At 44.5% G+C, this 14256-nt stretch overlaps 1 protein-coding gene across 2 annotated transcripts in view; it reads right to left on the reverse strand.

Annotated features, from left to right (window-relative positions):
- LOC109907050 (membrane-associated guanylate kinase, WW and PDZ domain-containing protein 3) overlaps positions 1-14256 on the reverse strand; it is a 242719-nt gene that overhangs the window by 178984 nt on the left and 49479 nt on the right. The window lies entirely within an intron of this gene.

Below are 14256 nucleotides of genomic sequence, written 5' to 3' on the forward strand. Positions count from 1 at the left end.
CCTGAACAACAGTATACAAGGCATATTGACATTTGAGAGAGACATACAGCGAGGCATAGAGTAATCACAGGTGTTGAATTGGGAAAGCTAGCTAAAACAGTAGGTGAGACAACAGCTAATCAGCTAGCACAACAACAGCAGGTAAAATGGCGTAGACTAGGCAACGGGGCCAACAGATAAAACAAACAAGCAGAATGGAGTACCGTGATTAATGGACAGTCCAGCGTGCATCAGCTATGTAGCCAAGAGATCAGTGTCCAGGGGGCAGCGGTGGATGGGGCAGGGAAGCTGGACTGGCGAGTGTTATCCAGGTAAAAAAAAACTAACAATGACTAAATAGCTTGTAGCTAGTTAGCTGGTTAGCTTCTGGAGGTTCTTGAGTGTGTTCTAAAAATAAATACAAAATAATAGCGATTCCGTATCACATTGGGTGAGGCAGGTTTCCGGAAGGTATAAACAAATTAAAAGTCAAAAGAGATAGAAAGTAAATATGGGTCCGGTGAGCGTTTGGGACGCGGCGATTCAGGCGGTTAGCAGGCCTGTGCTAACAAGCTAACAGTTTGTAGGCCCGGGCTAGACAAGGTAGCAGTTAGCGGACCGGAGCTGGACAAGCTAGCAGTTAGCAGGCCGAATTAGCAAGCAGGGAGATAGCGAGGGCTAGAGAGTTAGCCTTTGGGGGACGTCGCGATGGGGTGAGTCTGTTTATTCCTCTTCATGCGATGACATCGGTAGACCGGTCGTGGGCCCGGGTATTGTAGCTCAGGAGTATGCTACGGTGGTAGCACAGGTGCTACGGCCGGGCTAGCTTCAAGCTAAGTGGGTGGAAACGCTAGCCAGGAGTAATCCGGGGTTGCGGTTTAGCTAGATAGCTAGTTGATGAAAAATCCAGCTGAAAGATGTTCCGTTTGCGGTGGGAATCCGGGGATGAATCCGGGGATGAAAAATAAATAGGTCCGTTGTGCTCTGGTTAAAGTCGCGTTGTACGAACAGGCGAGAGCTTTCCGAACTACAGGTTAGCTGATGACCGGTTAGCTGAAGACCGCTAGCATACCCGCTGGTTAGCTGGCTAGCTTCAGTTGAGGGGTCCTGAAGTAAATATAAATACTTTAGGAAAAATAGCTACATTGGGTGAGGCGGGTTGCAGGAGAGTATTTGGAAGCTTAGGGTTTAGCAAAATGTTTTCAAAGAGATATGTGGAGAAAATATGTAAAAAACGAAAAAGAAACGATATATACAGGGACACGACAGGACAGGACGACCTACTGCTACGCCATCTTGGGTCGAAGCACTACGTGTACATTGGTACTAAAAAACGAATTGTCATCATTGTCTTAAATCGTTATTTTCAGTTAGATGGAGTTTACCCAATAGGGGTTTTACATTTTTATATGAAGAGGGCAAAGTTGGTAATCATTTTACAAGCAGAATGGCATGGTAAGGCAAGAAGCTTCATTTCCAAAAGTTTCAATCGGTCAGAACCATTCGTTTTAGAGAGAGAGGTATGACCAAAGCTGTGCTTTATTCATTAGGTATGTCGTAGCTCACTTTCAAATATGCATTATATGATACATTACAATCTTAGAAAAACTAAAAAGATGCACATACACATTGTCGACACTCTCACAGTCAACACACACACTAAAATCAGTCGATACCCCATCAGCTCTAAATTAATGAGGCATCCAGAGACGATGTTGGTAATGAGACTTTGAAATGCTTTGACATTTCGCTTTCTCCAAGACAGAAAACCCAACAACCTTTTAGGGGGAGAGACACACTCCTTCACCTTTCTCCAAGACAGAAAACCCAACAACCTTTTAGGGGGAGAAACACACTCCTTCATCTTTCTCCAAGACAGAAAACCCAACAACCTTTTAGGGGGAGAGACACACTCCTTCACCTTTCTCCAAGACAGAAAACCCAACAACCTTTTAGGGGGAGAAACACACTCCTTCACCTTTCTCCAAGACAGAAAACCCAACAACCTTTTAGGGGGAGAAACACACTCCTTCACCTTTGAACAAGGAGAGGGGAAGCGTTGAAACAGGTAAACAATGTAATCTGGAGAATGTCATGAGGCGACAGCTGAATGAGAAGGGGAGAGAAAACGAAGTCAAAAGCAGAGAAGACAGAGGAGGAGAGAGGAGGGGATGAGAGAGAAAGGAGGAAGAGAGATTAGAGGAATGGAAAGGAGATGAGAGCGCGAGGACGGAACGCAACAACACAGTCCAATTACCTGCTATGTGTCCCCTCTCCAGCCACAGAGGAGAGAGACAGTGAGAAAGAAAGAGACAGACAGACAGTGGGAGTGTGAGAGAAGAGATGTGGGAAAGCGAGAGAGAGAGAGAGAAAGAGAAGACCGGAGAGAGAGGAGAAAGATAGGTGGGAGAGGGGGGCTGAATGTGTCAGAGTGAGTGGGGTTGTCAGCGGATGAAAGCCACCCCCTCTGATCCAATCATTTAGACAGGTGGGTGGGTCCCTTTGTGCCCAGGCCAATAACACAGTACACAGGGTTAGCCACAAAGGGAGTGTTCACCTGCCCATCACAGCAGCCACCGACAGCAGAGGTGCGGAGTGGTCCCAAGGAGATGCATGCAAGCTTCCCATTTTAAAAATGGACATTACAATACAAAATCAAAGCTTGTGAGATGACCCTTTAAGGACTCAAAAGTGTATGGAGTGCCTATTATTGGGATGAGGAGACTATTGTTGGTGATGGTCAATGGCTTGCTCTTTTGTTGGGGATAGGAGTCAGAGCTAACAAGGAAAAGAACCCAATAGCCAAACACAATGTTCCATTTCCAGGTCATGTTCAGAGCAGAGCCACCAGGAGAGTATGTACAACTGGTACATTACAAACAGAACTATTCAGTATGTAATCACGTTTCAATAAGTAACTCTCTCACGCAATCAATATACTCCCATGTAGAAATCAATGCTCACAATGTCAGAGACTGTGCGTTGGTCTCTGTGTGTGCAGAATAGAGAGAGAGGGGGGTGGGGGTATGAAAACTGATTGAGATCACAGGTTGCATCTTGGAGATTAGCTTCCCTTGAGGCCACAATGCAGCTAATCAGAAAACGCTCTTAAATAAGACAGCTGGTCAGTAATTATAAAACAGCAGTGGATGACCCAGTTCCCTCTAAGGCAGTAATGCAGCCCTGATGCCAGACTTAAAGCCAAGCTGTGGACAGAGAGCAGCCACTGGTCACTAAATCCTGCTAATACTGGCTGCTAGGACCGGACCGAGCTGGTTGGGGTAAGAGGGGGGGGTAAATCAAGAAGTATATGCCAAAAGACAGTGAGATACAGTTGAGTGGTTTGGTGTAAGTATTAACAAAGAGTCTATGAGACAGAGTGCTAATGTAGGATCAGGTCTTCCACATTCATTATTACATAAAAAGGACTCCTAGATGCTTTGTGAATACAACGCAAACATGCAATTATGTTGATGCAATTCAATATAAGGCTTGACAGACAACGATTATCACCATGTGTCCCTTTATTTTAGCTAGCTAAGCAGGCTTAAGATGAAGGCAAAACACAAAAACACAGACATGGTGTGGTGTGATGGTGATAATTGCCAGATTGTGGCTGTCGCTCTACAGTTTTTAAAAATGCGTCCTTTAGGATTACTGAAATCCTTTAGGAAATTGGCCCTAATCCCAAACAAATCCAATGGGATAATTGAATGTAATTCATTGGATGATGATATGCCTTTGAACCAGAGCATGGTAGACCTTTGTTCTTACACTTCGTTGGGTTCCAACCCTGTAAAGATGACATGAGGCCAAGTGTCTTAATGACCATGTCTCATCCCCTGATTACACACCAGAGCTAGCTACGTTATCAATTGGAAGCACTACGGCAACAGGCTTGCGTCACCGCAGCAGTGCCATGGCAACCCGTGTTTACTACGTGTACATTGGTACTCCCGGATCCCTCCCTCCTTACAGCTCTTCCCCCTAGCCCACAGTGCTGTTGCTCCACTACACTCACGATCAGCCCTCCTGAGCTGGCCTGCTGGGACAGTTGGAAGTGATGCTACTCAACATGCCCAAATTCTCCAGATAGGGCTATGTCGTGGGCTCCTCCTAGCCCTGCCTGCTGAACTAGGCTGGGCGTGCTGCTGATCATCAGATCCAAATCCTACACAGAAAGAAACACCACCATGGGCTACTCCTCCTACCCCCCTCTTGGGCCTGTATCCTGCTGGGCGTGCTGCTGCTTATAAGACCCAAAACCTCCAAGATATCTAGGCTGTGGGCTTGTAAAGCGGCCTTGTTCCCTCCGTCCAACCTCCCTCTTACCCATGTAGCTTGTTGCCGATTAGCCCGGCTTATGACCCAACCAGGCCCTCAGCCCTGCACTCAGTCCAAAACCACTTACATAAACAGACCAAGTGAGGGTCATATGCCCCCATGTCTCCTATTGTAAACTGACACCCCCGCACACCACATCCCCTCTCAGCTCCAAGACAGCGAGAGCGATTTTGTCCAGAGGCCATTGTTTACGGAGAGACAGTCACAGAGACCATTAACAGCACCAGCTCTAGGTCTCCCTCCTCTCTGAGCCCTAGACTTGTTCTTATGACTTAACCATTGTTATCAGCCAACTGACATTTTTATTCAATAATTCCTTATGACAGAGGTCATCAGGAGAGAAAAAAATGCCAACAGAAGATTTTTCCATTTTTAAATAAATACAGTTATTCCAATATTTGTAGGGAAGGGAAACCCTTAAAAGAAAAGGCCTTAGCTAGCTATTGTGAAAGCTTTGCTGGAAAGGTACAAGAGAAGGTTGGACTTTACCGTAGATAGACATATCGATTGGCCAGCTAGACCGAGACGAGACAGTACGCCTCCAGCCGCCTCATGCTACCTGACTTGCAAAACATTGTCACGAGAGACAACGTTATACACATGGACCTTAGCTAACCCACATATATCAGATTCCCCTCAGAACATCCCTAGCCTGGTCCCGGATACGCTTATGTATCGTAAACTCCTATATGGCGATGACATGTGACATTTCAAGCAGACCACCATAGTCCCTGTACCCAAGAACACCAAGGTAACCTGCCTAAATGACTACCAGCCTGTAGCACTCACATCTGTAGCAGTGAAGTGCTTTGAAAGGCTGGTCAAGCTCACATCAACAACATTATCCCAGAAGCCCTAGACCCAATCTGCATACCACCCCAACAGATGACGCAATCTCTATTGCACTTCACACTGCCCTTTCCCACCTGGACAAAAGGAACACCTACTTGAGAATTCTATTCATTGACTACAGCTCAGTGTTCAACACCGTAGTTTCCTCAAAGCTCATCACTAAGCTATGGACCCTAGGACTAAACACCTCCCTCTGCAACTGGATCCTGGACTTCCTGACGGGCCACCCCCAGGTGGTAAGGGTTGGTAACACATCCGCCATGCTGATCCTCAACACAGGGGCCCCTCAGGGGTGCGTGCACAGACCCCTCCGGTACTCCCTGTTACTCCCACCAATGACTGCACGGCCAAGCTTGACTCCAACACCATCATTAAGTTTGCCGATGACATAACAGTGGTAGGCTTGATCACAGACAATGATGAGACAGCCTATTGGTAGGAGGTCAGAGACCTGGCAGTGTGGTGCCAGAATACCAACCTCTCCCTCAACATGATCAAGACAAAGGAGATGATCGTGGACTACAGGAAAAGGAGGGCCAAGCACACCCCCATTCCCATCAAAGGGGTTGTAGTGGAGCAGGTTGAGAGATTCCAGTTTCTTGTTGTCCACATCACCAACAAACTATCATGGTCCCAACACAAAGACAGTCATGAAGAGGGCACGACAACACCTATTCCCCCCAGGAGACAAAAGATTTGGCATGGGTCCTCAGATTGTCAAAAAGTTCTACAGCTGCACTATCGAGAGCATCACTGCCTGGTATAGCAACTGCTCGGCCAACGCAAGGCATTACAGAGGGTAGTGCTTACAGCCCAGTACATCACTGGGGCCAAGCTTCCTGCCATCCAGGACCTCTACACCAGGTGGTGTCAGAGGAAGGCCCTAACAATGTCCAAAGACTCCAGCCACCCTAGTCATAGACTTTCTTCTTTGCTACCGCACGGCAAGCAGTACCGGAGCGCCAAGTCTAGGTCCAAAAGGCTTCTTAAGAGCTTCTACCCCCAAGCCATAAGACTCTTGAACAGCTAATCAAATGGCTTCCCGGACAGACCCCCCCCTACCCACCATTTATACGCTTGCTGCTAATCTATTTAGTATTATCTCACTTTACCTCTCCCTTCATATTACCTCGACTAACATGTGCCACGTAACGGTATCCCCTGTACATAGCCTCGCTACTGTTACTCTTTCATTTATATTATTACTCTATTTTTATTTTATTTTATAACTTTTAACTTATTTTTCTTAAAACTGACTGGTTGGTGTCTTAGGGCTAGGCGGGACACCTGCGGGACCCCTGTCGACAACTTCCGGTGAAATTGGAGGGTGCGCAATTCAAATAAGTAATCATAAAAATTATGGATATTAAACATCTAGGTACATACAAGTGTCTTATATCGGTTAAAAGCTTAAATTCTTGTTAATCTAAGTGCATTATCTGATTTACAATAGGCTTTACAGCTAAAGCATGCCATGCGATTGTTTGGGGACGGCGCCCCACATCAAAATATTTTTCAACCAGCACAGGCTTCATAAAATCACAAATAACAATTAAATATTTAATTACTTTTTGAAATTCTTCTCCTGATTTGCAATCCAAAGGGTCCCAGCTACAACATGCATGGGCGTTTTGTTTGATAAAAATCCTTCTTTATATCCCAAAAAGTCAGTTTAGTTTGCACCATCGATTTGAGTAATCCAATCGTTCAACATGCAGAGGAAGGAATCCAAAAAGCTACCGCTAAACTTTGTTAAAACAAGACAAAATATGTTTATTTAAAACTCAGGTACCCTAAAATGTCATTAAACTATAATATTTCATACGGAAAGAAGTATGAAGTAACAGTTCAAAGACTGTTGACATCTAGTGGGGTAGTTTCATCTAGTTTCATCTGGGGTTTCTGACTGCAGAGAGCCCTGCATGACTGATGAGACCAGACCCAATCTCTCTCTCCACAGCAGAACTGGGCCCTTTCGTATCACCATGTCCCCAAGCAGAGCCCTTAGTCACCACCTCCGTCCCATGCCCCCCCCCCCCCACACACACACTCATAGCCTGCCTCTACGCTCCAGCCAACCCCTTATCTGAGCAGCAAGCAGCTGCAGTAATGAAGGCTGCTTCAGAGACAAATTGCCTGGTGAGAGAGTGCAGGCAAAGTAGAGCTTGAAATGGTGATTGCACCAAAGATTGCACAGTATAACCATGGTCGGTACTCTGGAGAGGGGAGGAGGACACCCATGATGTTGTACTTGGACATGGAGGTTTGGGCTGTTTCCAGGAGCTCAAGATGTCTGCCTGGCCCTATCCCCAAGTCTTTAGGGACTGACCTCCTAGACATAGGTGACACTAACATTGATGGATGTGTTTGTTCTCCTGGAGCCGGTTGTTCTGCCCCTATCAGACATGGCTCTGTTGATTAATTTATCCATGCCTGTGTCTGTTCCTCAGGATCAGCCAGTTCCAACATACATGCACTGTGAGAATAAGGAGATGTAGAACATGAACCTCTTGAACCAACACCAGACCCATCATCTTCATGGAACACATTTTTCAGCAACATTCTAACAAACTCTGATTCAACCTGGAATGTGAACTGTGATCAGCACCTCACTAAAATAGCCCGGTGCGAAACTAAAATAAGATCTAGAGAAGGACTGACAGCTTTATGATTAATTGGGTGGTAGAGATCAGCCTATTGCTCCTGCAGTGATGTATAAAAAATGATCAACATGTCTGCACTGCGGATGGACAGTTGGTCGTCCAGATCCCAGGTGACAGATCTGGGGTGCTCCATCCATGAGGTCACTGCTCTGTGAAGTCATTAGCGTTCTTACGGCTGCTTCATGTGTGTTCTCCTCTGTATGTTACTGTTAGACCCCTGGGCACTATGGCAACCATGCTCAGAGGGGAGGGGAGGGAGGAAGGGGTGGCTGTGGCAGAAACAGTGGTAGTGGTTTGAGTGAGTGGAGAAAAAGGACAACATTGTCCTGCTCCTCCACAAAGAACAGGAAGGGGACAGTAGCAGGTCACTAGGGGCTAATGAGCTACAAAGTCACTACGTTAGCTAAGGATGCATAGTGTAGTGTACGTCAGCAGCTCTGACTAAGACACGTGGGAGACAGCAGGCGAACGTGCCTCAGCTCAGAGATGAGAGAGATCTACCTCAGGCGTGAACGTAAAGGGTAAGAGTCAAAAGCAGAAGGCAACCTACAGTACTACCAAGATGGAGGGCGCTAAAATTGGTCATTCCTTTTGTTGTGTCTATTCCTACACAAGCGTTTCTGGGGAATCAATACAGCACGTGTAGCTTCCCTTTTGAATATGTCGTTTTAAAGCATTTGTTCTACACAATACAACATGACCACTGCTGATGTCCATTCATTGACCACTGCTGATGTCCATTCTATTGACCACTGCTGATGTCCATTCTATTGACCACTGCTGATGTCTATAATCAGTGGTCAATGAATGGACATCAGCAGTGGTCAATGAATGGACATGTGTACAGTACATACATTCCTGGTTGTATTTTGGAGAAGAACATTTTGGAATTCAATGACGTACGAATGGCTTAAGAGATCTTTTTAATCATCATCATGTATGTACCAGGTGTACGCTACTCTAAAAATGTGGGATTTGTCCCCCATTTGAGGTTTACAGCCTCCAAAATCACCCGGGTCAGATGAGTCCCGTCAATGTGACCTGGATATGGGTAAGCCAGAGCCTGTACAGGCACAAAACTGATATGGCAAGTGCTGCAGAAGACTGTAGCACCATGGTTCTCCAGGTCTGGAGAGGTCAAAGTGCTGAAACTCCCCTGTTCTGACATTTATTTACAGTTATACAATGGGTGGGTCTAATCCTGAATGCTGATTGGTTAAAACCGCATGCAGCCGGTGTCTATTCCACAACTCACCACAAGCCAAATCAATGACGTTAAAACTTCTTTGGGATAGGGGGCAGCATTTTCACTTTTGGATGAAAAGTGTGCCCAGAGTGAACTGCCTCCTACTCAGTCCCAGATGCTAATATATGCATAGTATTATTAGTATTGGATAGAAAACATTCTGAAGTTTCTAAAACTGTTTGAATGATGTCTGTGAGTATAACAGAACTCATATGGCAGGCAAAAACCTGAGAAAAAATCCAAACAGGAAGTGGGAAATCTGAGGTTTGTAGTTTTTCAACTCTTGGCCTACCGAATACACAGTGGGATATGGGTAATTTTGCACTTCCTAAGGCTTCCATTAGATGTCAACCGTCTTTAGAACGTTGTTTCAGGCTTCTACTATGAAGGGGGGCCGGATGAGAGGGGATTGAGTCAGAGGTCTGGCAGCAGCCTTGTTCTCAGTCACACGCATTCACATGAGAGGTAGCTCTCGTTCCATTGCTTTTCTACAGACAATGGAATTCTCCGGTTGGAACATTATTGAACATTTATGATAAAAACATCCTAAATATTGATTCTATACATAGTTTGATGTGTTTCTACAACCAGTAATATAAAACAATTTTGTCCGACGTTCGGCTGGACCTGAACGAGTGTTTGGATTTGTTTACCAAATGCCCTAACAAAAGAAGCTATTTGGACATAAATTATGAACTTTATTGAACAAATCAAACATTTATTGTGGAACTGGGATTCCTGGGAGTGCATTCTGATGAAGATCATCAAAGGTAAGTGAAAATGTATAATGCTATTTCTGACTAATGTTGACTGCGCAACATGGCGGATATTTCTTTTGGCTGGTTTGGGCTCTGAGCGCCGTACTCAGATTATTGCATGGTATGCTTTTTCTGGAAAGTTTTTATTTATTTTTTATAAAAAATCTGACACAGCGGTTGCATTAAATACCCCATCCAGTTCATATGAATTGATTACAGAAACCACAGCACCATGGCTTGGGACAAGAAGCAGCTAGGTTGTGATGAAATAAATGTAACAATAAGCCAGGGAAACTGACTGGCAACACTGCAACAAAGACCTATCAAGGCCACAAGACTCCTTGTTAATTACAGCCATCGCTCGCTGGTAGACGCTAATGTCCTGTTCCTGTTTACACTACCAATAAAAACATTTGCGGTCACTTAGAAATGTCCTTTGAAAAGCACATTTTATGTCCATTAAAATAACATCAAATTGATCAGAAAAACAGTGTAGACATTGTTCATGTAGTGAATGACTTTTGTTGCTGGAAACTGCAGATTTTTCTATGGAATGTCTACATAGGCGTACAGAGGCCCATTATCAGCAACCATCACTCCTGTGTTCCAATGGCACGTTCTGTTAGCTAATCCAAGTTCATCATTTTAAAAGGCTAATTGATCATTAGAAAACCCTTTTGCATGTATGTTAACACAGCTGAAAACTGATGTCCTGATTAAAGAAGCAATACAACTGGCCTTCTTTAGACGAGTTGAGTATCTGGAGCATCAACACTTGTGGGTTCGATTACAGGCTCGAAATGGCCAGAAACAAATAACTTTCTTCTGAAACTCGTCAGTCTATTCCATGCAAGAAATTGCCAAGAAACTGAAGCTTAGTACAATACGGTATACTACTCCCTTCACAGAACAGTGCAAACTGTATCTAACCAGAATAGAAAGAGTGGGAGGCCCCGGTGCACAAATGAGCAAGAGGACAAGTACATTAGAGTGTCTAGTTTGAGAAACAGATGCCTCACAAGTCCTCAACTGGCAGCTTCATTAAATAGTACCCGCAAAACACCAGGCTCACTGTCAACAGTGAAGAGGCGACTCTGGGATGCTGACCTTCTAGGCAGAGTTGCAAAGAAAAAGCCATATCTCAGACTGGCCAATAAAAATAAAAGATGAAGATGGGCAAAAGAACACAGACATAGGACAGAGGAGTGGCCAGCACGGTCACCAGATCTCAACCCTATTGAGCTGTTGTGGGAGCAGCTTGGTACGTAAGAAGTGCCCATCAAGTCAATCCAAGTTGTGGGAGGTGCTTCAGGAAGCATGAGGTGAAATCTCTTCAGATTACCTCAACAAATTGACAACTAGAATGCCAAAGGTTTGCAAGGCTGTAATTGCTGCAAATTGAGGATTCTTTGACAAATCAAAGTTTGAAGCACACATTATTATTTCAAAATCATTATTTATAACCTTGTCAACATCTTGACTATATTTCCGATTAATTTTGCAACTCATTTCATGTATGTTTTCATGGAAAACAAGGACATTTATAAGTGACCCCAAACTTGTAAACGGCAGTGTACATGGAAACGAGCACGGACAGGCTTCCATGAACAACATACATTTTTTCCAACCATTTTCCATCCTGAAAATTAGGATTAAGCAAAAGGCTTTGCTATCTGGATAAAACAGATGGAAAAGGGGTATATGAAAACATCTCACAGGCAAAATCTTAAAAAGGTATCAGAAATACATCAAAACACAAAGTTGACGTAAAGACCCATGCCAACTAATAAACACATTTCGTTTTGGAAAAATGGTTTACCTTCTGTACGTTTAAGAAATAGTGCCTTGTAATTACTAAAAACCCACATATATGTTATAATGTTGCTTCCTCATGGAGGATGCTGAAAGTTCACAGAAGTAACAAGTAATGGTGGACCTACCAATTAGTTAGTGATATTACTGATATACATTTTGTTTCTGAATTATTAAGTGATAACTTGTAATTCCGTTACCAAATTGGTAACCGAATTACCCACAAAAAAATTAAGTAACAGAATTCCTGCAACTGAATTGGCTACAATGGGAAATCATAATACTCAAAAACCACAGTTGTGTCTCCTGATACGGTCCTCCCTTCCACTGGCATACTGTTATGTTCAGCTCATAGGGTCTCCTGCTACTGTCCTCCCTTCCACTGGCATACTGTTATGTTCAGCTCATAGGGTATCCTGCTACTGTCCTCCCTTCCACTGGTATACTATTATGTTCAGCTCATAGTGTCTCCTGCTACTGTCCTCCCTTCCACTGGCATACTGTTATGTTTAGCTCATAGTGTCTCCTGCTACTGTCCTCCCTTCCACTGGCATACTGTTATGTTCAGCTCATAGTGTCTCCTGCTACTGTCCTCCCTTCCACTGGCATACTGTTATGTTCAGCTCATAGTGTCTCCTGCTACTGTCCTCCCTTCCACTGACATACTGTTATGTTCAGCTCATAGTGTCTCCTGCTACTGTCCTCCCTTCCACTGGCATACTGTTATGTTCAGCTCATAGTGTCTCCTGCTACTGTCCTCCCTTCCACTGACATACTGTTATGTTCAGCTCATAGGGTCTCCTGCTACTGTCCTCCATTCCACTGGTATACTATTATGTTCAGCTCATAGTGTCTCCTGCTACTGTCCTCCATTCCACTGGTATACTATTATGTTCAGCTCATAGGGTCTCCTGCTACTGTCCTCCATTCCACTGGTATACTATTATGTTCAGCTCATAGGGTCTCCTGCTACTGTCCTCCATTCTACTGGTATACTATTATGTTCAGCTCATAGTGTCTCCTGCTACTGTCCTCCATTCCACTGGTATACTATTATGTTCAGCTCATAGGGTCTCCTGCTACTGTCCTCCATTCCACTGGCATACTGTTATGTTCAGCTCATAGTGTCTCCTGCTACTGTCCTCCATTCCACTGGCATACTATTATGTTCAGCTCATAGGGTCTCCTGCTACTGTCCTCCCTTCCACTGACATACTGTTATGTTCAGCTCATAGGGTCTCCTGCTACTGTCCTCCCTTCCACTGACATACTGTTATGTTCAGCTCATAGGGCCTCCTGCTACTGTCCTCTCTTCCACTGACATACTGTTATGTTCAGCTCATAGGGTCTCCTGCTACTGTCCTCCCTTCCACTGACATACTGTTATGTTCAGCTCATAGGGTCTCCTGCTACTGTCCTCCCTTCCACTGGCATACTGTTATGTTCAGCTCATAGAGTCTCCTGCTACTGTCCTCCCTTCCACTGACATACTGTTATGTTCAGCTCATAGGGTCTCCTGCTACTGTCCTCCCTTCCACTGACATATTGTTATGTTCAGCTCATAGGGTCTCCTGCTACTGTCCTCCCTTCCACTGACATACTGTTATGTTCAGCTCATAGGGTATCCTGCTACTGTCCTCCATTCCACTACATTGTAATGTACTTTACTCCACTCTGCTGATTTGTACTAAACTGTGCACTGCTGTGCTTTGATGTCCAAACTTGTAAAATATGGAGAATAACATTCATTTTCATAATTATGCATTTCTGTGTAGTATAGATCAGGGACCCATACATTACCGTAATTATGTTAACTGGGTGTAAATCCATTTCATTTTACTGTTGTTCAAAAACAGATTATTTTATTCCAAACTGAAGGTGTCATAGCTGACCCCCTATGCTTTCTGCAGACATGACTGTATCTTCTTTCAGAGCAGATATTTACCAGACTTCTTGGAAAATGTGGTAACAATTCCGTTAACTTTCAAAATACAGAAATACAGCCAGTATGATGACTTTTGCATTTTAAAGATGTATATATTGACAACTTGATCGCTAACATGCAAAACATTTAGCGACTATCAACAGTGGACTAATGAAACAAATACCAAAATATAGTTTTTGGGTGGAGTTTTCATTTAACCACTGAGACAAATGAACAAAGTGGAAGTGGAGAAATTCTCAGAATCTTGGAACGGATGACGGGAATTCTTTTTGGTCTTAATTATACAAGGACTTTTCAGAGTGCCTCAAGCTGCCTCTGGCCCAGCTTCTAGTTGGAGGGCAGAGGGTGAAGATGGAGTGAGACAGGTCCAAGAATAAAGGGAACACATCCTTGGCTCTGCTGGTTGATGGGCTGATGGAGGCTGAGCTCAGCAGAAGGGTTCTCTCTCGCGCTCTGTGGCTGTCCGACCGTCCTCTGTAAGCGCCGATGTCCTGGCAGTCCGTACTTAGCGTCGTGGTATGTCCTTCAGTCCATGGCCGTTTCCCAAATCGGTACACTATTCTCTAGATAGGGCACTACTTTTGACCAGTCCTATGGACTCATACATAGGGTGACATTTGAGGCGTAGCCCTTCAGGTGAAGTGCACCACTAGGGTA

Source organism: Oncorhynchus kisutch, linkage group LG17 (genome assembly GCF_002021735.2).
Source record: "Oncorhynchus kisutch isolate 150728-3 linkage group LG17, Okis_V2, whole genome shotgun sequence".
In the NCBI taxonomy this organism is placed as follows: domain Eukaryota; kingdom Metazoa; phylum Chordata; class Actinopteri; order Salmoniformes; family Salmonidae; genus Oncorhynchus; species Oncorhynchus kisutch.